This window comes from Habropoda laboriosa, unplaced genomic scaffold (genome assembly GCF_001263275.1).
Source record: "Habropoda laboriosa isolate 0110345459 unplaced genomic scaffold, ASM126327v1 scaffold41, whole genome shotgun sequence".
NCBI classification, from domain to species: Eukaryota; Metazoa; Arthropoda; class Insecta; order Hymenoptera; family Apidae; genus Habropoda; species Habropoda laboriosa.
Window position 1 is genome coordinate 782,503 of NW_017100164.1, and position 629 is coordinate 783,131.

Genomic DNA, 629 nt, shown 5'->3' on the forward strand with positions numbered 1-629 from the left:
TAGATATTTAGACTTTAACAATTAATAGGTACAAACTAAATAAAAACTTCTAATACAAAAAGCATTTCATCTACTTAAATTCTAGAAATATTAGATTATTAGAATGAAATTGATAATTTGTACTTTTCTGTGTAACTAGTCCACTAGACCTTGCAATAAGTGTTCATTCATGAGATTTTTTCTTTGTTTACCTTTGAAACAATGTATAATTATTTTTAATAAAACATATTACTTGTAATTGCAAAATAATCAATTTTATACAGTGATCTTGCTATACTCCATGAGACTTCTTAATAAACTTTTTACAATATAGCAAAAAAACTTGTTACCGCATTTAAAAATATTTATTCTTTCAATATTTCTTTACAAAGTGTTAACATTTTTGTCATAAACTACTTATTGTTACTATAAATTCTAGTCTAAAAATCAGTATTACAAATTACTCTTCACAAATACTTTAATGTAAGTTCTGTATATATAAGTTTTTGTTTAATTTGGTATAAAATGATGTTTGTGTTTTATAATATGCACAAAATAACAAAGCACGTTCTTATGCTTTATTATATTTTTAAAACAGTCAATTTTCGTGTAAATATAAATACTATAATTTAATTAAAATAAAGTACTAA